A 27,931-nucleotide genomic window follows, 5' to 3' on the forward strand; every position below is an offset into this window, starting at 1 on the left:
CACGAGATATTCGCGGTGCGAATTAGATAGCCACCCCAACGCAACATCATCCAGGTATGCGTCAATCTCTGTAGTCCACGGAGAAGCCCTTGTGGCATATAGTCGGGCGTAAAACTGTAAAACTGTTTCGCAAAGCTCAGCTGTCGAATAGTGGGCTATCCCGTTCTCATCTACCAATTCTGTTATATGCTCCTGGCTGCGCGGCTCAGCTAGTTTTTGCGCCAAGGAGCGGCCAGGGCGGCCTCCCTCGCCATAGTAGCGAGCAACTCTTCTGCGGGAGCAATGCAACAGCTCCTGGTCTACTGTTTCAATATATTCCGAGACAAGGTCTCACACTGCAGCCAGCTTTGCGGGAGAAGGATCTAATTCATACTCACGTTCTAGTTTAGAGATATCAGATGCTAAGCGTTTGAGTCTCCGCCGAATATCTCGCAACACCCCAAATTGGGCCCCTATGCACATTCCACGAATAGTCACTTTAAAAGCCTCCCATATCAGTCCCACGCTATCCACTGATGCCTCGTATTCCTTAAAAAAGTGTTTAATCGCCTCAGCAATAGTCTGCCGAATACAGGATCGGTAAGCTCAGAGGGCTGTAGCCTCCACGCAAAAGGCGATTGTTCGCAGGTGGGAATCTGCAATTGCAGTAGCACGGGAGAATTGTCAGACAAAGTACGGGCTTCATGTGTCACCTCAACTACCCAAGTACAGACTCTCTCCGAGACAAGCCACTTGTCTATCCGGGACCAGGACCCATGAACGGAAGACACAAAGGTACCCTCCCGGTCAGTGGGATGGCTGCTACGCCAAATGTCATACAACGGGCCTGCGTCTAGTAACCCCAGCAGAACCTCAGCAGCTTGTTTAGGCTGCATCACGCTACTACCCATTATGTCCATTGTAGCATCCAGACAGACATTAAAGTCACCCCCCCAGATGATTGCAGCTGGAGGGAATGCAGAAATTCTACGCCACACATCCGACTAGAAGGAAGGTTCATCCGTATTAGGACCATACACATTCACCAGCAACACATTTTTGCCACCCAATTGCCCATGTAGGATCACTACTCATCCACATTCATCCACGTCAGAGCGAATCGCAGTAAATGGAACAACTTTTTTTACCAGAGTCAACACACCCCTAGAGTAGGTAGAGTAAGAGGACGCAACTCTGGAACCCTCCCAGCACCCCCCCACTTTATTCTCGGAATCAGTGGTTAGATGTGTCTCCTGAAGTAGGGCTATTTGCACTCCCATGCGGTCTAGATAGGCAAATACTGATATTATTTTGTTTGGTGTATTAAACCCAGGCACGTTCCAAGAAAGGAACTTAACTGTACCGTTCATGGTTCAAAGCCATCATTAACAGAATACCTGAGCAGTAAGTTGTGTAAAGCTTGTCTGAAGTACCACGGTCCACCAGCTCGTGGATACCCAGCCCAGCTACAATACTATTCTGCCTACCCCAAAACCACCCCCAACCCCCCACACACTTCAGCGACCCCAACTTGCCAAAGCCATCCCCAAACATTCCCTCCCCTTCCCCAACATACCCAACAAAGACATAATGCATTCGGGGTATACCCAATTTCAGGGGCACTGAGTGCTACTGGCCTCCCAAATAGTAGGTGGTGGCTGAGCAGATCCAGTATTGCACCAGGATAATAATACGTCAATAGCATGTAGCATAATGAAAGAGCGCACCGGTTCAGCTGGGGCAGCAAGGCACCCCCGCGAAAACACACCACACTATGATTCCACAGAACCCAAATAGGCACACTCAATGAGTCACGGATAGCCTGTAAAGAAAAAACAGTATTATGACAGTATTTTAGTCGCAGAGGATTTAGTGCGCCCATGTTGACACAACCAAAAGTCAGTGCTAGCATTCTACACGAAGAGCAGTGAATGAGTTTAGAAGTCATTCCAGGCAGCACGCACTCGTGCAGAGTACATCAGAAGTGATTCTAGAGAAATTCGTATGTATAGCATCTGGCAATTTATAATATCTTGCAGCTCACAGCTACTCCGCCTCGTTAGGTTCATTACTGGCCTCACGTCTCCTCCGCTTTAACTGTTTAGCGTGCTCCAGAGTGGCTTTTGGAGAAGAGAAAATTTTGCAATCCCCATCCGGGCCTATGCGCAAACAGGCCGGGTACAGCATTGCACATGGAACCCCTTCAGTCTGCAAGAATTTTTTTACGGCGCCAAATTCGTGTCTGCCCGCTTGGACAGCCACTGTGAAATCAGAGAAGAAGGACAGTGAATTGCCCTGGTGCACAATATTTCCCTTATCTCTCACCAGCCTCAATATGGTATCTCGGTCTCTATAGTTCAACAGCCTGACTATTACAGGGCGGGAAAAGCACCCGAAACTGGTCTGGCAGCTAGGGATCTGTGGGCATGCTCCACAACGAACAGGTTAGAGAGTTGTTCTGCGCCAAGTACTTCAGTTCTGAGGTTTTATATGAAGGACTCCATTTTCCCTACATTGGTGGACTCCGTCAGCCCCGTAATTCTAATGTTGTTACGCCGGGACTGCGCCTCCAAGTCCTCATTCTTGGCCTGGATGAGGGCTAATACCTTCTCCATATTTAGTGCCTTTTCTGAAACTTCGCCTAGACCGTCCACCGTAGCAGATACCCTCTGCTCCACCACCCCCATGCAAGCATTTTGTTTTTCTAACTGCAGACATGTGATCGAGTCGGTGATAAACAGCAGCCATCGTGCCCTCGATTGACTGCAGACTGCGCTGCATAGCTAGTAATGTAGCCTCCAGGTTGGGGGGGGTCCGTCTGGGCATCCACCTCCGAGTCAGAAGCAGCTGACTGCAGAGTTCTAGATGGTTTACGTGCCTCGAAAGTGAGGTGAGGTTGCGATTTATCCGTTCGTCCCATGGTCTCACCCGCTGGAGGCGCCCCCGTATGGCCAGGGACGCAGTGAGAAGAATGAGGCTCAAGGGAAGGCATATGGTCACTCGAAGTTTGTATTTTGGGCAGAAACCCAGCAGCGGCACCAGACGTCAACACACTGCCCCACCAGCCAGACAGTGCACACCCAATGTCCAATTGTTCCAGCGATCAACTTAAAAGCAACTACTCTGCACAGATAGTGGGTACATAAGCAGCAAACCAGTCTCAGCGATCTCGCAGCACCCCACACACAGGGCCCGGCAATGTAAACCAAGAGTAGCAGGGGGACGGCAGGCACAGAGCCCCACAGTCGGTCAGTCTGGAGCATAATACAAAGTCACTGCCCAGCGCTTTAACAAGTGTAGACGTGTGCCCACAGATACCAGGCCTGGCAGCTTTCAAAAGGCTATGCTCAATGAGCTCCTCCGCTATCAATGTCTATGGCTGAAATGGAGTCAGCAGGGCCACAGAGTTTACAGTAACCATACAGAGCTCCCCTGCAGTAGCCAGGGAGAGACTAATACCGCCAGTGACAGCGCTTTCAATGCTGGCTCCCCAGGTCAACGCTGCCACGATGGACACCTCCGCTGTAGATCAATCAGCTGCACATGTCCCGCACAGCGCAGAAGCAAGCTGGCCAACAGGAGGATCTCTGCCATTCAGTGCACTCAATGTAGGAGAGGAGCAACTAGCTCTGACAACAGGCCCATCAGCATGCGATCCTGCTCATCTGCCCACGCAAGCAGCGTGATGTCTCTCACTCCGTCGTGCACCCCAGAAACGAGCCCCACCAGCCAGCCGCACACGCACAGGCGACAGGCCCAGCTTGCAGGGCGCAGCCCAGCAAAGGCCCACTCCTAGGGGGCCTGCAGCACCGCCGTGCCAGGCGATAAGGCCACAGCCAGGCCACCGCATCTCACCACACACAGGCAGAGGCCAGAATCCGGACATACAACACCGGCGATCTCCACGCTGGAAGACGCCGTCTCAGGATTCATGCAGCGTTAGCAGCACACAGTCTACCGCAGCTCGTCACCGCGAACCAGCACTCCGGTGCGAGATCAGCAGGAAGGATCCGTCAGCGGGACAGCACGGCAGCCGCCATCTTGTGTGTGCGTGTCTGGGCTCCAAGCGTCAGCAAACTAGTCTCCACACCGCTTCTCGCCATCCTGAAGTGCCGCCAATGTGTGCAGGAAGGCCCTGCAGGTGAGCTTGAGTAGTTTCAGTGAGTAGATGCAGCTATTTCAGGCTGATGATGGGTGGCTATTGGCTCAGCTGGGTAGAGCTACACTACAGTGCGGCCATCTTGCCGTGTGCCCTCTAACGCCCCCCCAGACACCGCAAATACTTATTCTCTTCAATTTGTATTTGGTTGCCCGCAATGAACCCCCACATCTCACTTCCATACAGCACTTTAGCGCAACACATGGAGCTATATAATCTCAGAATCTGTTCTGGAGACCACCGTCCTAGCCTTTGTGCAAATTTCATTATTGATCCGGTACATCTGATCATGACTTGGCATTTCTCTTCTAATAAATATTTAAAATTTAATCGATCATCAAATAAAATCCCCAGATACGAAAAGGACTGTACCTTTCCTAAGCAGTGAGATTCAACTGTGTAATTATAGGATTTACCTTGCTTTTTGCCCACTTCCATAACGTAGGATTTTGCCAGGTTAGGGGACAAGTCCTGATTCTCCATAAATGACACAAAACCATCTATTAAGAGCTGCAAGCCTTTAGGGGTGCGGGCAAGAAGTACCGCGTCGTCTGCATATAGCAGCACGGGGATCCCACGAGTACCTATCCTCGGGGTGTCTGCCTGAAAAGTGCTTGGTGCGCGGTCAAGACCGTTTATATACAACGTGAACAAAAAAGGAGCTAATATGCAACCCTGTCTGACCCCGCTAGAGCACGTAAAGGGTTCTGTTGTTTTTCTCTCCTGACTGTATCTAACCGCAGCAGTGGTATTCAGATGCAAGGTTTTTAGGATGTTAATTAGCCCCGGGTCCATACCGAGCCCCCCATAATTGCCCATAATATCCCTCGATTGACTCTGTCAAAGGCTTCAGTCAGATCCATAAATGCCAGGTACATCGTCCCTGGGCTGACTACTGTGTATTTGGTTGAGATGAGGTATAAATTAAGGCATTGGCCGGTGGTAGATTTCCCAGGCCTGAAACCAAATTGGACTTCAGTTATAACTTGGTGATCCTCAGCCCAATCGGTCAGCCTACTTAAAACCACCCGCCCTAATATCTTCGCTGAAACATCTAATGAGAGAGATCGGACGGTAACATTGTGGGCTGTCCTTATTGCCTTTTTTTAAAATGGGGACAATCGTGGCTGTGGACCAAGATGCTGGCATTACTGTGTCCACTGCTGCGTTTATGACCCTAGTCAGGATTGGCGCCCAAAGGTCCACGTTGCTTATAAAAAGGTCAGGTGGGATCCCATCTGGGCCAGGGGTCTTATTCCTGGTTATACCCTCAATTCCTGTTTTAACCTCGCCCAGTGAGAATCTTGATAGAAGTATCATTCGCTCCCCATTATGATCCTGCAGCCGGTGCGTGCTTGGCTGATAGTTATAAAGCCCTTGAAAATGCTCGTACCATTTCTCCGGCAGAATGTTATTGCTATATCCGGGTTTGTTAGCATCTTGAAAACAGGGATTATTAATGACTTTCCAGAGGGCTGTAGAATCCTTTAATACCATCACTTCTGTCAAGTCTTCCCAAGCTTGCTTTTGTAGTTGACCTTTACGTCCCTTGACAGCTGACTTATATTTTTTCCGACAAAGGGTCACCCGGTCCCTGTCTCTTGGGGTGGTCTTTAAAGCATCTTTCAACTCTCTAAGAGCACGAGAACATTGTGGATCAAACCATCTTGGGTTATCCGCTTTGACATTGTGTGCTGGGGCTCTCAACAAACTATCAATTATTTGGGCAAAGTCCTTAAAAGCCTCAACTAATTCTACCCCTTCCACTTCTCGGTCTAAACACAGTAAAATGACCTGTTCACCTTCTTTTAGGAGGGATCTATAAAAGGCCTCGCCATTGACCTGTGTCTATCGCAACCTCCTGCCCTGGTCCGTGGCCCCAGCAACCCCCCCTACTCCAAGGGGTTCCTGGTGGTGGCAAGCATCAACAAGGGATAAGGCAAGGGGGTTGGGATCACTAAAGGCACTGTAGCCAATACTGAATCCAGACACACAATTTCTGATTGATAGACAAAAATGTAATCAATGAATGAGGCACATCCTCTACCTTTAAATGTGGGATGAACCATTTTATCCTGTTTGACATCATCAGATCCATCGTGTGTATTAGCGCATGCGTGTTTGCATGTTTAGTAGGCCGCAGAGTTCCCTTCCCTCCTTTGTGTGCTCCATGTGTGGACCATCCTCAAGCGTACAGGACGACCAATCCCCACAATTAAAATCGCCTGCTAAAACCAGATGAAATGCCATCAGCCCTCGCTCCTGCATCTGGGTGAGTCTAGTATCCAGTTCATGCAGGCTTGCAGAACCCTGTCCATGTGATATTGCATTATAAAAGTTTATAAAAAGTAACCTGTAACCTTTAATAAAAATGTAAGCCCCTGTGTAACTTCTGAGCCCCAAGCCAGATCTGTCCATCTTCCCAGTAGTGTAAGGTCTACCTATAGGACCAGCACCCCCCGGCTATCCCTGATGTTGCCTTATGAGCCGGACAGAAGAAGGTTTTATATCCCTCTAAGAAAAAGTTATTGTTTACTGGTTCCCATGTTTCTTGTAAAAAAATTATCTGAAATTCCCGTGTATAAAGTAGCCATTGTTCATTCTCAAATTTGGTGGATAGGCCTGCTATATTCCAGGAAACTATTTTTATTTCTCTCCTGTTTGGCCTTTCTACACTAGCATTTACCTGGAGGCTATGGGTCCTACAAACATTCTTGTTTGCACCACTGGCCACCTGGGAATTTACAACCTGATGATCACAAATAGTTTGGCCTTCAACTATCCCCAGGGTGATCTCTTCTCCCCTCCACCCTAGGTCTATATATATAACGGGGGTGTCACGGGCTCTGTCTACTTCCCCATCGGACCTAGTCAGTCAATATCGTTTAGGTCTCTTAATGGGGCCAAGATGTTATTTGACGGTGCTATGTTGGCCGACCAGATTGCACCCTCCTGTTGACCCACATATCCAAATTGGACAAAGGTCTGTAGAAGAAACCCAGAGGGAGCAGTTTAATATTTGAGTCCACCTCAGCCTGGTAGAACCCGTTACTCTGGGAAAAAATCATGCACACAAGGTCAGGGTGTCTGAGCGTCACAATCACACAGTCCCCTGAAAAGGCTTTCCTGGATCTGCCGATCCAAGCCACCCTCCTTGCCATCAGGATGTGTTTGTGATCTCTAATATTAAACCCCACATTCCCACACAACCAGTGCACCACCTTATTAATCAGTTGTGTCGCGGGTTCCTCTTTTTGGCTTACATGTGCAGGGACACCAGTTAAAACAACTGTATACGGGCATGAGTCTGGAGGTAGCTCTAAAACTGGTATACCTGGAGTACTCTGTGCAATTAGAGAGGACATCTCTTTTGGCTGTTGATGCGCATTGTCTCCCCTTTCTATCCTTGCAGTGTTTATTTGCTGTATCACAGGATTGCCTGGAGTCTCTGCCCTCGATTCCCTTGGCCCCCTAGCGACAACACTTACATTGGGTCTATTTAATTCGGGATGTACATGTGGGACTCTATTACCCATAACATCTTTCCCTGTTACGTGTTCGCTAGCCCCATTTTTTCTCCCCTCGTTCATGTTTACAGGTAATGGGGCTCTTCTGTGCCCATGACGAGATAGTCTCATCATGGAGCACGGTTGCGCTGTGCCCATGACGAGACTATCTCGTCATGAACCCCACCCACTAATGCAACGCCCGGCACAGGAGGGGGAAAGGGCGTGGCACTGAAGGGGTTAAGACCTCTCAAGTCCACACACATCCTAATGCTCTTTCCACCATCTTTGGGCGCCAAAACCACTGGGGCCAACCATTCAGATGATTCAATTTCCTCTATCACATTTAAGCTGATCCATCTATCTAGTTCAACTTTCAGGGGAGTCATCATGAAATGTGGAGCTTTCCTTACTTTGTGTACACATGGCACAGCATTCTGTTTGAGAATAATACGATGCTCAAAGTCTTTCAACAACCCATCCTTGTCGGTAAAAACTTGAAGAAATTCATCAAAGAATTTGTTGGATTTTAAACTGCAATCTACCAACATGACTTGATCAGAAGCTTTGAGAGCGTTTGGATTAAGAAGTATACCCCAAACCCGTTGGTGCCTCCACCCCAAAAGATTGTCTCCTCCTTGTGCTACATATATTTTCCCAATGGTTTCCCTGTCTTTGAAGTGTATTCTCATTACTATATAACCAGATAGGTGCTACCCCATAACTCACAGGGTTGATATCAGGTGGGAGCAACTGAATATCAGGAAATGTTTTGTTCATTACCAATCATTGTGAGGGGAGAAGCTGAATCTGCTAGCACAACAAACAATTTTCCTCCAATTTCAACATCACATTCTGGCATACATATAGGGTCTGCATCCACCACACCATCACTTCTCCATTAGACGCAACCATTTTTGGCCTAACAGTTATGGTTTCAACACTATCTACAGTGTGGACTTTCCCACTAGGCCTACAGACCCTAGCATAGTGGCCTTTAATACCACATTTAAGACAAGTGACATTTTTAGCATAACAATTTGGATAAATTGAAGAATGGTTAAAGCTCCCACAGCAATAACATTTCATTTTGCCTTGTTCGTTATGAGTTTTTCCTTTAGGTGTTTGAATCACTTTACAAATATTATCTCCTGGATTTTGTTGAGCATCAGTAAGCAAAACTTCATGGATGTTGCTAGGTGTGACAATATTTTCAGTTGCTGGTTTTTGTCCTTTCATTTCTTTCACCCATCCAGAAGTGTTCTCTACACCTTCAACAACTGCAATTGCTTTCTTAAGCGAAGGATTCCTTGACAAAAGTTTCTCCTGAACCCTAGAGCTGTTAGTGCATCTGACCAATGGTTAACAAATTAAAGAATCTGTTAAATCACCAAATTCGCAAGTTCGAGCTAGTGTTTTTAAACATGCAACATAATTTCCAATTTTTTCATTAGTCTCCTGGATTCTCATGAAAACTGTATGTCTTTCAAGTACAACGTTAATTAATACGTGGGCCAAAATAAGTCTCAAGCATCTTCATGGACATTTCAAACACATCCGCAGCTTGACCATCCCCTTCTCCAATAGGCAGTTCATCAATACTTTCATAAATATTGCGACCCTCAATGCTTAAATTGTAAAGGAGAAGAGCTTGTTTTCTATATGCTGAAAACCTTTCATCACCAATATCCACTAAGTAAGAATCAAATAATTTCTTCCATCGCTTCCATGGAAGTAAAGGCTCACCTTTTTCAGATAAAAATGCAGGAGGTTGACTCATGGATGTAGTGGACATATTGGTGAAGACTGTAAAAATCTAAAAAACAAAACAAAAACAAAACAAAGTGAAACTTGATGTTCACTTGGTTTAACAGCTGTGAGGAAATTGAGCTGCAACTTGGACAATTACAGTTGCTATGGGAACAGTAAACAAAATGGCTGCACGTTGTAACGTAGCGTGACGTGATGAGCGTGATGACGAGCGGATTATTTGCAGGAAGACAACGAGCGAAGTGAGCGCGAGTCAACAGCACAAGACAAGCGCGAGTCACCTGCGAGCAGCCTTGAGTACAAAATTCAAAGATAAAGGTAATTTTAAATATAATTACCAGTCCGCGTAGTTGTAGTCCAAGAGCGTAGAAAGCGCAAGGAACCAGATTGAGTCACTGGAAATTAGCACGACAGAGTCCGTAAGGTTGCTGGCAGTACACACAGCGCCAGGACACCTTCGGGTAACAGTTAGCGCATAATAAATGTTTAAAACATAACATAACAAATATCCAATTTCATGAAAATAATATATATATACGTGGGTTCATGGGGGAGTTGGTGGTGGATAGGCTTGTCCCCCACAAGTGTCGCTCGTCGCCAGGGTTGTAAAGACAAACTCTGAGTGGTTTTGTAGAAAAGTTTATTCCGTAACGAGCACCACCAACAGACACTGCCAGCGCTCCGGTCTCCAGCCTCCAACTGCCTCAGCTAAGGCATCACCATGGAGACTGGAATACCAGGAGCGAGCTGAAATTTATCAATAAACAATTCTAGCTAATACAACAGTCCCTTGTCTCCATCTCTAACAGAGCGGTGATAGTGGTCCTTCCCAAACCAAGGAAAGACTTACTACTATGTGGGAGTTATAAGTAGGTGTGGGTGCTGTACTCTGCTATGCTGGCAGAGTTTGCAGAGTTTTTGGCTTTACACGCTTCATTCAAGAGTAGAGTTCTTCAAAAAACTCCACCACTCACCGTGTGGTGGACTTTACAGTTACCCTTATTATTAACTTCCAAGGCATGTGTTGCTTCAATGAGAATAACACACTTCTTTGAAGAATTTCTTATACTGCAGCGACACTGCCATGTAGTGGAAGCCATTTTTGTTTAACTTTATCACCTACACTGTGGGAACTGGAAGGGAAGCTGAACTAATCAATCAATCAATCAATCAGCGAATTTGTATAGCGCGCTACTCACCCGCAAGGGTCTCAAGGCGCTGGGGGGGGGTCGCTACTGCTTGAACAGCCAGGTCTTGAGTTGTTTCCTGAAGGAGAGATGGTTCCGGATCAGCCGTAGGTGAGTTGGGAGGGAGTTCCACGTTTTGGCCGCCAGGTAGGAGAAGGACCTTCCCCCGACGGTGGTCTTGCGAATGCGTGGAACGGAGGCGAGGGCAAGGCTGGCGGAGCGGAGCTGGCAGGTGGGTGTGTGGAACGTGAGGCGGCTGTTGAGGTACTTCGGGCCCATGTCGTGGAGGGCCTTGTGTGCATGGGTGAGGAGTCTGAACGTGATCCTCTTGTTGACGGGGAGCCAGTGCAGGTCTCTCAGATGGGCGGAGATGTGGCTGTGGCGGGGGACGTCCAGGGTGAGACATGCTGACGCGTTCTATATGTGTTGGAGTCTTTTCTGAAGTTTGGCAGTGGTTCCGGTGTAGAGGGTGTTCCCGTAGTCCAGGCGGCTGGTGACGAGGGCCTGGGTGACTGTCTTCCTGGTTTCGGTGGGGATCCATCGGAAGATCTTACGGAGCATGCACAGGGTGTTGAAGCAAGTTGATGAGACGGCGTTGACTTGCTTGGTCATCGTGAGGGAGGAGTCCAGGATGACGCCCAGGTTGCGTGCGTGGTCCGTAGGCTTGGGTGAGGTACCCAGTGCCGGGGGCCACCAGGAGGTGTCCCAGGCGGAGGGGATGGTCCCAGGATGAGGACTTCCGTCTTGTCTGAGTTCAGTTTCAGACGGCTGAGCTTCCTCCATTCCGCGACGTCTTTCATGCCCTCCTGGAGGCTGGATCTGGCGGAGGCGGGGTCGTTGGTGAGGGAGAGGATCAGCTGGGTGTCGTCGGCGTAGGAGATGATGTTGAAGTTGTGTTGACGTGCGATGGCTGCGAGAGGGCTCATGTAGATGTTGAAGAGGGTGGGGCTGAGTGAGGATCCTTGTGGGACGCCGCAGATGACTTCGGTGGCCTCGGAACGGAACGGTGGGAGGCGGACTCTCTGGGTTCTTCCGGTGAGGAACGAGATGATCCACTCTAGGGCTGCTCCTTGGATGCCGGAGTTGCTGAGTCGCTGTATCAGTGTGCGGTGGGATACCGTGTCGAAGGCTGCCGAGAGGTCCAGGAGGATGAGGGCCGCTGTTTCCCCGTTGTCGAGCATTGACCTGATGTCGTCGGTGGCAGCGATGAGGGCGGTCTCGGTGCTGTGGTTTGCTCGGAAGCCGGACTGTGAGGGGTCGAGGTAGCTGTTCGTCTCGAGGAAGGTGGAGAGTTGTTTATTGACGGTCTTCTCGATGACTTTGGCAGGAAAGGGGAGGAGCGAGATGGGGCGGAAGTTGTTGAGGTCCGTGGGGTCCGCGGTCGGTTTCTTCAGGAGGGCGCTGATCTCGGCGTGTTTCCAGCTCTCCGGGAAGGTGGCGGAAGCGAAGGAGCTGTTGATGACGTCCCGGAGATGGGGTGCGATGATGGAGTTGGCTTTGTTGAAGATGTGGTGTGGGCAGGGGTCGGTAGGGGATCCGGAGTGAATGGTGTTCATCATGCGGGTGGTGTCTTCGGTGCTGACGGGGGTCCAGGTGCCGATGGTGGTAGTGGGGGGCGTTGCTTCAGTGGTTGGGTGCGTGGTTTGGGAGCCGAAGCTGTTGTGTATGTCTGTGATCTTCTGGTGGAAAAAAGTGGCGATTGAGCGCAGAGGTTTTGCGAGGGTGTGATGTTGTTGTTGCTGGCGCTGGGGTTGGAGAGCTCTTTAACGACACTGAAGAGTTCCTTGCTGTTGTGGGAGTTGTTGTCCAGCCGTTCTTTGAATGACGTCCTTTTGGTGGTGCGGATCAGCTGGTGGTGTTTGCGGGTGGCGTCCTTGAGGGCTGTCATGTTGTCTGCTGTCGGGTTGTGGCGCCAGGTTTTCTCGAGGGTGCAGCAGGTTTTCTTGGAGTTCTTGAGGTCATCGGTGAACCACCGGGTTCTCCTGCTGACAGGTCTGCTGGGAGGATTCCTCAGTGGTGCGAGGTCATCGGTGCAGCTGGTGAGCCACTGTGCGAGGTTGCGGGCTGCTTCGTTGGGGTCCGTTGTGTTGGTGGGTGGGTTCCGGCTGAGGGCGGTGGTGAGCTGGTCGGAGGTGATCTTGCTCCAGCTTCTGTGGGTGGCCTGGTGCGGGTGGTGGTGGATCGTTGTTCTCCTGAAGGTGAAGTGGACGCAGCTGTGGTCTGTCCAGTGTAGTCCGGTGGAGTGGCTGAAGGAGATGTGCTTGCTGGAGGAGAAGATGGGGTCAAGCGTGTGGCCGGCGTAGTGGGTGAGGGTGTTGACCAGTTGCTTGAGTCTGAGGTTGGCGAGGTTGTCCAGCAGGGCGGCGGTGTTGCGGTCCTTGTCGTTTTCCAAGTGGAAGTTGAGGTCTCCAAGGAGGATGTAGTCTGATGAGGTGAGTGCGTGCGGGCTGACGAAGTCTGCGATTGCTTCGCTGAATTGTGTGCGTGGTCCCGGGGGTCTGTAGATGAGGGTGCCTCTGAGGGTGGTCTTGGGGTCGGTGTGTATCTGGAAGTGGAGGTGTTCGGCATCGGTGAGGCTGTTGTCGGAGTTGGTCTTGATGCGGAGGGTGTTTTTGTGGACGATGGCGATGCCTCCTCCGGTTTGGTTGACGCGGTCCCTCTGTGTGATCTTGTAGCCGTCCAGGATGGCTATGGCGATGTTGGGGGCTGAGGAGGCGTTCATCCAGGTCTCTGTGAGGAAGGCGACGTCTGGTGAAGTTGTGTCCAGGAGGTTCCAGAGTTCGACGGCGTGCCTGTGGACGGAGCAGGTGTTGAGCAGGATACACTTGCGGTGGTTGTTGCTGGTGCTGGGTTTGGCGGGTGCGGTGCAGGTCCGGAGGCAGGTGAACTTGCAGGCTTGGCAGGTGAAGGGTCCGTGGGTGCGTCTCGGGGTGGCTCGGTAGCAGTCGTTGATCCGGCCGGTGTTGAGAGCGTGGAGGGTGGCGTCGTCGTAGCTCAGTCGGACGGGCTTGCGTCGGTGAGGACCAGGGTTTCTGGTGCTGGGCGCGGTCCAGGCGCGGACGGGCGTAGACGGGCTTGCCTTTGGCGCGCCTTTGGCGCGCAATCGGCGCACCCGCTGCGCGTGCACTCCGCCATAAATGGCCAAGTGGGAGGGAGGAGCAGCTGGGAGCGGGGCAGCGAATGGGAAGGGAAACAGAAGAAAAAGGGGCGGGGCCGCAGGGGAGCAGTGGCGGGGAGAAGGGCGGGAAACGCGGCAGGGGCAGGACACAGTAACGGCGCAAACAAGGAGAAAAACAAGCACAGAAACAAAATACAGAGGCAGGAAACAAAATACAGAGGCAGAATACAAAATACAGAGGCCCAGGAACTCAGCTGCAGGGCAGCGGCGAAACTCGGCAGAAGCGGGGGAATCCTGGGCTCACTCACGGGGAGTGTGTGCGCGGTGCATGGAGCGACCGGCCCAGAACAGGGTCAAGGATCTAATGAAGATCGGAAGGAGGAAAAAGAGGCATGATGAAACGGAATGCAGCCTTGGTATTTGAATTTCGACAGCCCGGGATTTGGTGGTCAACTGTAGGACCCTCATTTTAAGTTTTCAAAACTAAGCACTGCTCAGAGCAAAATAAAACGACAACTTACGCTTGCAGATGCCGACATCCGGGTCCCACTCAGAGCCGCACACCTGAGCAAATGGTCGTAGTAGCCCAGTTTTCGCCGCTGCACGGTTGTCACTTGTCCTTTGCGTAGTGCCTGCAGTAACAGCACGGGTCTGTAGAATACTTACCACTGCAGGAGAAAGGGCTACGGGACACTGTAGTTGGAAGTCAGAGTATATTAAAGAAGCAAGGTAAAAAAAAAGAGAGAAACACTCAGGGATTCATTGTCATCGACGCACTGTTCCAGACACTCTTTAACGAGCTCTATTGCTGGAGATAGCATAAGATCTCCGGGATGGATAATGTCACAAACTTAAATATTACTTTTCTTTCCAGACTATGATACCTGACCCAGTCACTGCCCTTGTGCTTCTCTGTCTGGTATTAGCCCAGATTAAAAACAAATGGATACAATATGTCTGGAAGGGGAAAAAGCCTAGAAATCCTAAAATGATCATTCACATCTGATGGGGGCCTTGACCTGCCTGATAAGTGCCCATAGGTCCTGACAGGTCATATTTGCTCAGCGCTGAAAGAATCCCAATCCAATTGCAAAACCTGGATCCAAGTAGAGCAGGACAATCCTCTCATCACTGCTCACATTCTGAGTCTTGCAACAATCACTTTCGTAGAAGGCACACTCCAGCCCGCTATGACTAATAATGTCCTAGAGTCTTCTTGGCAATAAGCAATGTGCTATAAGGACTCTACATCTGCTCCCTCACCTGTGATGCCGATTATCCACAACACTGCCAGGAATGTCAGATCATACGTTTAACACCTGGAGTTCTGGGAGCGCCAAATTTGGGGCAACTCTTCTGGGGATAGTGAAATGTTGACTACTCGACAAGCTCTCAGCTACAAACAACTTTATACTAGTCCAGCTGAGACACTGAGCCTTATCCAGGGCCTCAAAGAGAACCTCTTAAGAGTGCCTACTCACTAGGTGTCTGTTCCCCAATAGACTGAGACATAAAGGTCTACATTAACATTAACCAGAGCAATGGTCCAAGGTACCGTGGTGGGTACTATGTACCAGGCTCCTCTGTTCTCTTTTTCAATGATTAACATGGGCTGCTGTGCCACACTTCCCCCCTTTGCCCTCTCAGCCTGGTTTTAAGGAGGGCGGCTGACAAACCGCTGTGTTCAAAGAAGGAACTGGAAGTCCACCGGCTTAGACTTGAGAGGGAAGAGCTTCTCATGTTTTTTGTTTCCTCTTCTGACACATTAGTCTTGGAAACGGTTCCGGGGCGACTAATGCTTTGAACAAACCTTTGTGTTCTTACTGTTGGTGACAATGTGAGGCCTGGGCCTCATAATTTTTTTATTGTGGGTTAGAGCAGAATTAACTCCTACCTGTTCACCCTACCAGGCAACAGAGGAATTAACACGACACAGGGAGCAGCTTGGTATCCATTGCGGACTCGCAAGTAAGCAGCATCATGGCTCCTGATTTCAGGGGGCAGGGAATAGGAGGTGATGGTTGATCTTGGCATTCTCCGATGCTGCCTTTTGGCATAGTTCCATGAGGTACCCACAATACAGAAGGTCTGCAAAATTAAATGCCTTAAATGGAATAATAGTCTCATCTCATCTGCTGCATAAAAAATCAAATTAATGCCAAGGTATGGGCTATGACACCCTTTTTGCAGCAAACTTGGCTCTTACACAGAGTTTTGCCATCTGGTGGTAAGGGAAATGAGCTCTGGCAGGTGGGGCGAATTGGTACACTAGCGTGGTGATTTGACACACCAGTAATTAGTGGGAATGATGAGCTGGCAGAAGGTCAGCGCCATGCGAGCCTGGATGGATTGCTGGCCCAGCCCGTCATTCTTTACCCAAGGTAATTAATTGGAGGAAGGAGAGGACATACCGGAACCAAGCACACATGATGTGTCACTCACGGCCGGTTGAACCCACAAGTTTCCAGGGGGCATTTCATTCTCTGAGCCACACAGGCACCAAAGCGCAGTGCGTATGGTTTCCAAGCACACCTTGAAAAACAAAAGTTCAAATCCTGCGAGGGGAGGCAACAGTAACTCAAGTTAAGTTAAGATTAAGTCCTTTTTTTCATGGGGGCGTGGCCAAGCTGGGCTGCAAGATGGCCACCGGGTAAAGGGGCTCTGCCGGCCGAGCCACAATTATCCGCTAATTATCCGGACAATCCAAACAATCCTGCTCCACTGCTTGACCGGGCTTGTCCCGCAAAGCTAGCCACACCTGATTCTGCCATTTGCGAGACAGCAGTGCAGGAGGAAGTTCGGCTTACCTACTTCACATAGCTGAGGCCTGTGGAGGCCTGTGGTCCACGCCCGCTCTGCCACAAATTAGAGCTAATTGGCGGGCTCTCCATGGCTCTCACAGAGGAGCTGCTGGGAGATCGACTGCGTGGTGGGTCTTGAGCGATGCGGACCCGCCGCCTGGTGGTCCCGGGCGTGAAGGACCCTCGGCAGGGGACTCCGGAAGACCGCGATTACCCGGTAGGTCCCTGAAACGTGGGTCCGCTGGGTGAACGGTGCGACCGTGATCGGCAGCTGAAAACTCTGATGCCGCCCCGTTGGCATGCTGAGACTTGTGTGGCTGCTGGCGGAGGTGACGGGGACGGTCCGGTCTGGTGTGGTCCATCCCTGTGGCCTTAACAGCAGTGGCGCGGGCCCTCTCCCCCGGGGGCTGTGTGGGGTGCTGGGTGCGCCAGCCGAGGCTCACCATACATAAGGGAGCACCGGGGGTGATAGGATCAGCAAGACACAGGCAGAAACACAGACGCTGCCTATCAGAATCCTGGGTGGAGGCCCTGAGCGCCGATACTGGGAACAACATTTCAAGTAGTGGGAGCCACTGTATAGCATGAAACACACCCATATCTGCAGGCGCATAGTGGCATGTTCAGTGGGAAAATTAACGGCAGCATATCAAGCAAGGGCCCAATCTCAGGCATCAGCACGAAGCATTGAGCTGCTATAATGCTAGAGAATTCATTTGGCTAGCGAGTTAACCGAGAGGAAAGAGGAGGGTATTGCTGCTGTTTTACATGGTGTACACACCCAGCTGGTGCCAGAGATCATGTGTGGCCCCACAGTAAGCCTGTTGATAACTGCCAGAGGGTGAAGTGTGGAGCAAGAGGCGCAGATTGAGTAGAACGCTGTGGGCATCATCCGGCTGGATGCAACCTGTAGCTGTGCGATCCCAGACAAGGAAATAGCAGATATCAGTCATGGGAATGACAGACATAAAGCCGTCTAAATTGAATTTTGATAAAAGATGGGCACGGCAGCAAGACAGTGGTCCTGCGACTTCCGACACTGCGCCAGAGGCCACAATGTATGCTGAACAAGAAGACGACATCAAAACCATGCTGAGAGAGGTCAAGGTCAGCCTGCGCGCTATTGACTCTAAACTAGACTCCATGGCAGCCCACGTTGACCAAGTAACTCAAAAGGTCGAAAAACAGTAAGACAGAATTGTGTCACTTGAGAGCAGAATTTCTGACTCAGATGATCGTCAAGCTGAAAGCCACGAGCAATTGCTCTGCATGGATAAAGTCCTTCATCTCATCAAGGCAAAGAATGAAGACCTTGAGGCCATATCGAGAAGGAATAATATACTAATTGCTGGTATTGCGGAGTCAACGAGCATCACGAATATGGAGCAATACGTGGAAGGAGTGTTAAAAGAACTGTTTGGAAACGACCTATCTGGTTTATTCCTAGTGAAAAGGGCACATCGCTCACTGGGTCCCAGGCCGCCGCCGGGAGCCCAACCCCGTTCGATCCTTGCTCGCCTATTAAACTACATGGATTATGACACTGTCTTAAGAATGGCACACAAGCAGGGTGCCCTCCAATACCAGGGTATCTCAATTGCCCTAAATCCAGACTTCACTCGAACGGTCCAGACTGGGCACAAAAAGTTTATTCCGACCAAAAAATTGCTGCAGAAAACAGGAACTAGATACGCAATGCTCTACCCTGCAAAACTTTGTGTGTTCACTCGAAATAAACCCCTAATATTCACTGATGCAAGTGCAGCGCTCAGATACGCTAAACAGATGATGAAGAAATACCAGAGCCCGACCAGAGAGGAAGAAGTATCGCTGAGCAGGCAACTGAGCGACAATGATTGACTTGAACTGTCTAAACCAGATGTTGGGGAGTGTTGGCTGGACTCAAGCCAGTGCGGCCCCAAGTGAGGGGAGATGAGCACTGTCTGGGACCCTGTAGCAAGGGCCTCTAAATATCGGGGGCTAATCTTATCCCCCCATTCTGAATGCGCACATACCAAATCTCGCTACTTATCGCTTTAAATATAACAGATTGTTCAGTGGGATTGTCATGCCACAGCTGAGCTTGGCCACCTTGCTAGGCAGGGAGAGGATGCCGGTATCCCAGCATTCCCCCAGGGATAATTCCCAACAGCCCTAGTTTATACAGGGCATTTGCATTCCAACGGTTGGTTAAAGGGGATGTCAACACAACCTAGTTGTGGGGTTGGTGTGGGTGGCAGGTGGGGTGGGGATGTTTACGATTACTGTTTTTTACAGCAAATTGCAATTTTGGTGTGTTCATCATTATTTGACTCCATGCAGCGTAACTGTATATCACACATTGTTTTGACCAGGCTAGAAACACCATTAGATTGCCATCTATTGTGTGCTATAGAAAATGTTCTAGTTCAGGATGGTCTCTCTGGAGGTCTTACGTATGTCTCTGAACCTCAGGTTTAAATGTCATCACTAAAGTGCATTACTTGGAACGTGGGCGGTCTTAACTACCATAGGAAGGCTACACTGGTGCACTCTTATCTCTCAAGACTGGCAATAGATATTTGTCTGTTGCAGGAAAATCACCTGAAGGACGGGGCCTGCTCCAGACTGAATACGCACAGATGGGGGCAGGTACACTTGTCTAACTATTCCAGCTACTCTCGTAGAGTGGCAATTCTGATAAGAAGGGGACTCCCGTGGAGGACGCAGCAAGTAGTCACAGACCCAAAAGGGCGGTTTATATTAGTAAGTGGGGCGACCTATGGCCAACAAGTGATTATCGAAAATACATATGGCCCTAACTCGGACAGTCCTGAGTTATTTTATTATGTATGGCACAAGATCAATAATCTGGGAGATGCAGCAATTCTGTGGGGTGGTGACTTTAATGTAGTGCTATCGCCAGACTTAGATGGAGCAGGTGCCTCCCGTACACACCATCGGCATGCAGCCGTAGCATTGCAGAACCTTATGGCAGACTGCCAGGGAGGGTACATGCATAACGTAACAACACAACGCATGGGCCAGGCTTGATTACTGGTTAACAACTAGAGACCTGAATTCATGGGTGACTGTCATCATACACCACTCCCACACATTATCGGACCACGCTCCTGTAATAGTTGACTTCTCAGTACCTTTCTTGTGGCGACTCCTCCCAAACGCACTGCTTGATGCAGTATTCAGGTAAGATATAATGAAGAAAATAACGGAATATTTCTGACAGAATGCCGGCTCTGTAGACTCTATGGGAACACTACGAGAGGCATTCGAAGTGGTTATCCGTGGTTCTTGAATTGCACTACAATATGGAGTACTAAAAGATATCTGCAACAGTTTGGGCAGACTAGAGTCCGAGATCTGCAAACTAGAGATACAATACTTTCACTCCCCATTGACTTCCACCATGGGGCAAATCTGTAACAATCTCACAGCATTTCAGGAAGAGGCAGAGAGAGAGAGACAAAATTACTACACAAACATGCAACAGCGCACCGCTATGGGGAGGTAGATCGGCCGGGAAAGACACTGGCCAATTTGCTAAGACCAGCTAGAGGTTCCAAATTTATCACAGAACTACTCCCACCTGACGCACCGCCAACACACACACCATCGAAAATCCTACACACGATGAGAGACTTCTATTCTCAACTCTATACTTCTAAGACAGACCCATCTGACTTTGACTTGTCTGAGTACTTTGACTCAATCGAACTCCTGTGGTTGAGCAGGGCACATCGAGAATACCTAGATGTCCCGTTCACAGTAGAGGATATTAGGCAGGTGATTCAGAGTTTACCGGTGGACAAGGTCCCGGGGGCGGACGGACGCACGTCCAAATTCTATAAAGAATACTCAGAGCTGTTTGCCCCTCACCTACTAGAGGTGTTCCAGGAAGCCTCACAAAATGGACTACTACTGCAGACCATGTGCGAGGCTATCATTATTACACTGTTAAAACGAGATAAAGACCCCTCTAAATGCAATTCGTACAGACCTCTTTCTTTAATTGATATAGATGCTAAGATCTTTGCCAAGCTACTTGCTAACAAACTGCAACCGTTACTACCACTAATCATACGACCGGATTAATCTGGCTTTGTGCCGGAGCACTCCACCTCCCATTATCTGTGAACAATGTTCGCGTTGCTTCATTATCTGACCCCTTATGTTTCAGTCACAGCGGCCCTGTTAGACGCCACAAAGGCGTTTGATTCGCTGGAGTGGAAATTTCTGTTCTTTCTTCTCAGCAGGCTGGGATTGAGCCCAATGTACATTCAACAGTTTAAGCTTTTGTACACTGTGCCCACTGCCAGAATTAAGGGTAACGGTTTGATATCCTGTGAGAAGGTAGCCTGATATATGTTGTCCACTAGTTCTAGTGGGCACCTTGTATCAGTCCAAACAACCCCTTATGGTGAATGGTTAAAGACAACCTTTATTGAAAGCTATCCTAGTGGTAGCTATGGAGAGCAGCCTTCAGGCTAAGTCTTTAAGGAATGTAAAGCAGCTTGTTTTACTAGTCTATAATCTCTTGAATGATCAAATGAAAGGACAACCACACCAGGTATATATTCAAAATATATGTATTTAGGATAAAACACCCCCTCTAGTCTCTTTATGAGACTGGAGTTTGAAGTACTTTGTCTACAGGTTAGCTAGTATCAGTAATAGCACAAATACACGTTTGGGCCCTGGGGCGTACCAAGCCATATACCAGAAAAGTGGTATAAGAACCACGACTGGAATAGACACAAGGCCTAGAGCCTGTAGAATCAATGGGACCCCAAGGAACCACCCAAGGTAGTGACACAGGGGACCCACGGGGACTGTATGCAGTGTGAGAACAAAACCGCGGGTTTCTGTTATCTTCTATGGGCAATGTCGCGGTTGGAAATTTAAAGATTAGGGACACTTAGAATCGAGTCAGGACCAAACCCTTTAGGACTTAAGAAGTTCTAGGGCTAGCACCCACAGGAGCACGGGAGTACTTGAGTTACCTCACCCAGGGAAGCCGGGTGCTGAGGTGCCTTTTGGTGTCGGGTCACGTCGTCGATTTCAATGGAAGCCTGCAAAGAACTGCTGCTGCCGTGAAGAGGAGAAGTGTCTGAAGAGATCCAAGCCTGGATCTGGGATGGAAGGAACCTCAAAGCAGAGGGGACAGAGTCTGAGTCACTAGCCAGTGACCGAGGGCAGGATTAACCAATGCCCACAGATGTCGGGTGCTTCAGGTGAGTTGATGGGTGTCTTGACTCCACAGCCACGAGGTCCAGGAGGCATTGACGAAGTCCACGAGCCGGATTCAAGCTGTCCCACAAAGTTTGTCAAGTGCTGCGGTGTCGGCGACCAGAATGGACCCAACAAGTCTTGGCAACGGCAAGTCACAGGAATTCAGAGAAAGGACTGCGGTGCAGACCAGCAAGGTCTGAGGGACTCATCCTGCGAGGGTAAGTCAGGGCACGCCTGGAGCAACCAGGGAAGCCCAATTAGAAAAGGAGTTGCCTTCGTGGGGACCTGCTAGCCAACAGGCTAGTGATCGCGAAGGAGCCTCAAGTGGTCACACTTGAAACTGGCCCACGGGTCACTCGTGGAGTGGGGGCCAACAATCTTCAGTGCAGGAGGTGCTCAAGGCTGGGGCTACTCAGAGCCCAAAGCACAACTTCAAGGAGGACCAGGAAAATAGTGTTGCTGCAAAAGTTCACGGTGTCCACGGGTCACGGTTCCACGTCACCCACGATAGCCAAGGGCCTCAGCTTTGCTGTGGACTCATGGTAGCCTCGGGGAAGTCTGAAAATCCACCTCTGGTGATGCAAAGACTTCGGTGTCCGGTGGGAGCTTCAGAGACGCAGACGGGTCAGTTGCTTCTTTGGTGCTTGCCAAGCAGGGGAGTCACTCCTTGACCCCAAGGGAGATTTCTTCCGTCTTCTAGTCATGATAGAAAGTCGAGAGTACAGGATATATGTTGCAGAGTTTCGTCCAGGGCAATCTAAAGTCCTAGGGACTGGATGCCTATACTTATACTAAGTTTGGGGATGGACTAACTCTAAGGCCCCACCTATGGGTGGGTTTGGAAAGAGGGGTAGTTACACCCATTTCCTTTGTCCAGTTTCGCATCAGGGGTAGGGGCAGGTAGCCCCTGCAGCCGGTTTAAACTGAGATATGCACAGGGACACCAAATGTGCCCCCAGTGCAGGACTTCAAAGCACCAGAGAGTGCTCCCGCCCAGCCCCAATATACATCTGCCTGTCTGGGGAGGTGGTTACACCTCCCTTCGACAGGAAACCTATTGTCCATGCCTCCCCTGCCGGAGTTTCGGTCAGCAGCAGGAGGCCAGACCCGTGTCTGTGGCAGAGGCATCCGTTTTGTGATGCCAGGGCTCAGGAAAGTCTAACCGGGTTAGACCAGTGTGAACATGTCTCTCCCTTTAGAAGGGTGGAATGCTACCCCCGCTGCCAGAACTGGCGGGGGGGGGGGGTATTATTCCAAAGCGTTTGACACCAAACACAACATGTTTTGATGCAGTCATTCCAAAGTTAGCATTTACCGCAAGCTTATAATGCACTTAAGAGTATATGGTATGGCTGTATCACAGAACAGCCAGAAGGAAGTATTTCCGAAAGCTGCAGAGGGGCTCAACTCATGCTTGGGCACCCTCTCACACAAAACCAAGCACTCTGCCTTCAGGATTGTCAAGGCCTGCCATAGGAGTGACTTATAGTTTTATATGTGCCTGTATATATATGTGGGTATAGGTAGCCTATACCACTGTAAGGGGTGCAAGCACACCCTTACCCAGGCTGCAGTAGCAGACCTGTGTTGCCATTTTGGAGTGCTTCCCAGGGGTGGCATAATACATGCTTCAGCCCCTGTTAGGCCTCTGAGGTACCTATGCCCTAGGTACATAGTATACCATATACTAGGGGCTTATAAGGCACTCCGGAATCCAATTAGATATGTACCTAATGTACATGCAAACCATTTTAGAGAGGAAGCAGCTAGGCTGTGGTCTTGATTAGCAGGGCCACAGCCAGACTAAGGTCGAAAAACAGTGAAACACGAGCAAAAAGTAGGGGTATCCATGTGAAGCAGATCCTGCTCTCCTACATATCCGACCCCAAAAAGATCACTAGGGGCACCCCAAAAAGTGTGTCCGCCGTCACCTCTATTATTCATGATGGTGACAGAGCCGTTGGCTGCAAGACTTAGACAGCACCATGCCAACCGCGGGATAGGGTTTTCTACCAGAGGCCTGACCGTATCACTGTATTCGGATGATAGCACCCTCTACATGACAGACCCAGCAGAGGATTTTGCACCCATGACCAGAGAATTAGTGTGCTATGGTGGCTTATCAGGGATCAACATCAACTGAGGGAAGTCACCATCATTCCGCTGACATCGGTAACAGGTGCTTTCGATACCGAATATCCGATAGCCTGAGCAGACAGACCAACGCGATAGTTGGACATCTGGATTAGTAGGAATGTACAAGAAATCTGGACGGCCAACTATGGAAAGGCAATGGATTGGATACAAGAAAGGGCCAGGAGATGGAGGACTCTGCCTCTCTCACTGGTGGGTTGCATTGCAATAACAAAAATGATCGTCTTGTCAAAATTATTGTACCTGTTCGTAAACAATCCCATGCCAATAACTGTACAATTTTATAAGCGACTCAAGTTTATCATGATTGAGATTATCTGGGAGGGTAAACAACTTAGAATATCTTTGGAAGTGCTCACACTTCCACTGGCGCTTGGGGATTAGGGACTCAAGATTTTACACTGTAAGCATACAGCGTCCAGGCGCAATTCTTACATTTTTGGTTGCATCCTACCTCATTTCAGCTGCACGTGGCAATCGAGGTGAACAATGTGACACCTCTTCCCTAAAACACGACACTATATATAAAATTCAAACGCCCAAGACATGAAATTCACACTGTTGAAACCTTGCGTGGGGCCTGGAATGGTCTATCCAAATGGGCTAAAAGAGAGGTCCTATATTCACCATCAATACCCCTAGCTAATAACCCTTTGTTCCCACCACTCAAGGACAGAAATGCGCAGACACGAGCTCACGCTCACAAAATCATTATTGGTAAACACCTGTATCCATGGGTCAATTCATAGCACTTCAACACATGAGCGGCGCAGCACCCCACTCAGCGCTAGATACATTACTATATTGTCAGTTGCGCGCTACATACTGGAGTAGATTCAATACTTTTCCAATCACCCCTCCATCGCTGTCTGTTCTAGAAAACATAATCACAGTCCAATCAGGCCGGAAACAAGTAACTCGCATCTACACGATCACACTGAAAGAATATCCGATCATTGTACCACAGTCACGCAGTACGGGGAGGCTCACATGGGTGAGGATCTCACGGATGAGCAGTGGGGCTTCTGCTGCAGGCAACTGGAGCAATTATCTCCTAACTATCGGCTGCGGCTTATATATTTTAAATATATTCATCGCTTATTTTGCACCCCGACACATTTACAGCGCATGGGGTTGAGAGAAGACACAAACTGCTGGCGATGGGGGACCCCCCAAGCTACGTTCATTCACATGGCGTGGGAGTGCCGACCCATAGCTAACTGCTGGACACAAATCATATATCACATCAAGAACATTACAGAACAGAGTTTGGCATGCACACCAGGAGTTACATTACTGGGATATGTACAGGATACCCCAGCAGGAACACGGTGGCTTACAGCGTTACTCCTGCTGCTGGCAAAAAGGCTGGTAGCCTTACACTTCGGAGCCACTGCCCCCCAATGGTAAAAGCTTGGGTTAAAGATATTACATATTATAGAGCCAACTAACATGTTATTGGGAACTACTACAGGCATAATCTTGTCCCAAAGATATTTGGCCCCCATTTACACAATGGCTCTGCACTATGGAAGAAGATATTTTGTGACTCCGCTAATGTGCTAAAATGTGTGCTGTAGGACTTGGCCTTTGTGGTTAAAGTTCCCTAAACATTTTGCTTTCCCCTAGACTGTTTTCCTGACATAGAGATGCCAATTTAGATGCTTTGGGTACTTTGCCACTGCTGATCAGTGTCAAAGTACAAGTGTTCCCTATGTAAAATGTAATGGTGATTGGTTGGCCATGATTGGTATGTTTGCCTTACTAGTAAAGTCCCTAGTGATGTGCACTGTGTATGCTAGGGTTAGTAATGCAAAGGTGCGTGGAGAACGGAACTCAGGCCTGCAGTGTAGGGCCTGCAGGCAGAGTGCTAGGTTAGCATGTTGTCCTGACTTTCCCTTTTACATAGACGTTGGGCACATCTGTGGTAGGTCCCAGGTAGCCCCTGGGCAGGGTGCAGTGTAAGTAAAAGGCAGAACATATACTGAGGTGTGTGCTATGTTCTGACAGTGAAAAACACTCCATTTTATGTTTCTCTGCTGAAAGGCCATCCTGCCCATAGGACAGATGGGGCAGGCTGGGTGTTGTGTTTGTTAGCCTAGTTTCCTGTCAGTTTATAATGGCGAGGTGAAGTTTAGTATGTATGAACTCACAGTGCCATTACACATCTTTTTGTGAAGGGGGTTTGGTCCCTATGTGTTCAGAAACCACTCATTTAGAAAGTGGCTGAGTTTTGTGCTCTAGGCATTCTTGTGTGCCTCTGCTGAAATGTGGATTGTCTGTCTGGAACTGAAAGGTGAGAGGAGCTGGGAGAGGTCTTGACCCATGGAGGGGTTGAGATGGCACCAGGTTGCCCTGCATCTGGAGAGTAGGGGGAGGAGAAGCCCGGGAGATGAAATTGCCAGGGCTGGTGCTATAAACCAATTGACCCATCTCCTGCTGAGTGATTAAGGATCCAGACCCCCAGTATCGAAGGGAAAGAAGTGACACTGGGAGGGAGACACTCAGAACTGATTTAGGGAGGGGTCACGTACCCCTGAGCACAAACGAACTTCAAAGACATTAAGGGGTATAACTATGAGAGCTGAAGCCCCTGAACGTTGGAATGAAACAGATATGGATTGAGACTGAAAAGTCTTGGACCCATTCTGTGGTCAAATGGAACCTCTGCTAAAGAAGAAGCAACTGAAGAGACTGCTGTGGAAAGACCAATCCTTGCTTCGTGATCTGGGGCTGGTCTTCAGTTTGCTGTTCTAACTATGGGAGAGGCTGTTGGAACTGTGCTTGGAAGCGCTGGGTCACCCTGCTTGAAGAAGACTGTGGGTTGTGCTGTGTCTTGTAACCCCAAGGGCCCGAGGTGAGCTGGCTCCCAGTTTGGAAATACAGGCTCATAAAAGTTTCCGGAGAAGTCCCAAGCAATGCGGTGTGCGTGTGCTTTTGCAGCTTGAGACCCTCAGAAGTTGTGCCTTGTGATCGTGGGCACGCAGGAATAAGCTGAGTCTCAGGTGCGCTGGGTGTGTGTCCGGGTGCAGGCCAAGGCGTTGGTGAGGAGCGCCTGGTCGTTGTGTGCATGGGGTGACGAAGTGAGACTCGGACGCGCTGGGTGCGTGTCGCAGTGCAGGTCAGGGCGTTGGTGAGGAGCGCACTAAAAGAAGAAGTGAGTCTCAGACGCACAGACTACATGTCATGGTGCAGCCAGGATGTTGATGAAGTGCGCCTGGACATCGTGTGCACCGGGAGAAGAGGTGAGGCTCGGCCGTGCAGAGTGCGTGTCGTGGTGCAGCCAGGGCGTTAGTGACGAGCGCCTGGACATTGTGTGCACCAAAAGAAGAAGTGAGTCTCGGATGCACAGAGTGCATGTTGTGGTGCAGGCAGGACGCTGGTGAAGAGTGCCTGGACATCGTGTGCACTGGGAGAAGAGGAGAGACTCCGACATACAGGGTGCGTGTCGAATGCAAGTGGGGCGTTGGTGAAAGAGTGCCGGGTCATCGTGAGCACCAGAGAAGAGGTGAGTTTCGGATGTGCGGTGTGCGTGTCGAAGTGCAACCTGAGGCGCTGGTGAGGAGTGCCTGGGCAGGGTGTGCACCGAATTTGAAGTAAAGTCTCCACAGTGCCGAGGGCAGATATCGGTGTTGACTGAGACCGCCGGAAGGAGGGCCAAGTCATTTGGCCCTCGAAGTAAACCAACAGCGGCCCGGACAAGCAGCTCCGGAGGAGCTGAGCCGCCGGCCCGAGTCCGCCGCGCCCCTTGATGGAGTTCTGGATCAAAGCCCAAGTCGCTGACGTCGGAGAGAAGAGTGGGGTGCGCCCCCCCAGGTAACGTGGATCACCCCCTTGGGTGGGGTGTGGGCCCAGAGGCACACTCTCTCGGCCTTTGTATCGTGTGGTCATATCGCATAATTGCTTATATAAAGATTATACTCATTTTATCAAAACTCTTATGGAGTCTATTTGTGGTACATCAATGGGTTGCTGTGAGCGTGGTTGCACATACTGTACACTCGTGCCTTGGAGATGAGCCTGGCTGC

The sequence above is a fragment of the Triturus cristatus genome, chromosome 4_2, assembly GCF_964204655.1.
Source record: "Triturus cristatus chromosome 4_2, aTriCri1.1, whole genome shotgun sequence".
Taxonomy (NCBI): domain Eukaryota; kingdom Metazoa; phylum Chordata; class Amphibia; order Caudata; family Salamandridae; genus Triturus; species Triturus cristatus.